Source organism: Brassica oleracea, chromosome C5, assembly GCF_000695525.1.
Source record: "Brassica oleracea var. oleracea cultivar TO1000 chromosome C5, BOL, whole genome shotgun sequence".
NCBI lineage: Eukaryota > Viridiplantae > Streptophyta > Magnoliopsida > Brassicales > Brassicaceae > Brassica > Brassica oleracea.
The window spans coordinates 37,322,782-37,323,235 of NC_027752.1; positions in this window are offsets into that span (position 1 = coordinate 37,322,782).

Here is a 454-nt window from a genome sequence, read left to right on the forward strand (position 1 = left end):
TGTATGGATTTTATATATGTATTTTGTTTCATGTTTGAAGACACTCATTGGTTATTATTGTTGAAATAGATCTTTGGTTATTATTGTATGAACCCATCTTGTATATTGCAGAGTGAAAGTGTTAATGGGACGAACGCAGGAAGGAAGATCTTGCCGGAGGATAAAGGTCCAGATGTGCCCGCAGATGCTAGTTCCTCGAAAGATAAAGCTCCAGAACCGAGCCTTGTTCTATTGGACAAAAATCAACCCACTGTTTCGGATTTATAGAAGGAGGATGCTAAATATCAGGAAAAGAGGGATGCTGCTTTGACACTTTGCCATGCAAAGAGTGATTGAACAAGGAAACTTCCTGCCTCACAGCAATCTCCTTATACGGCAAACAGCATGGCGAAAGTGATCATTCCAAACAAAAAGCTTTATCCAGGCTATAATCCTTTTGCACCAATTGACAAGA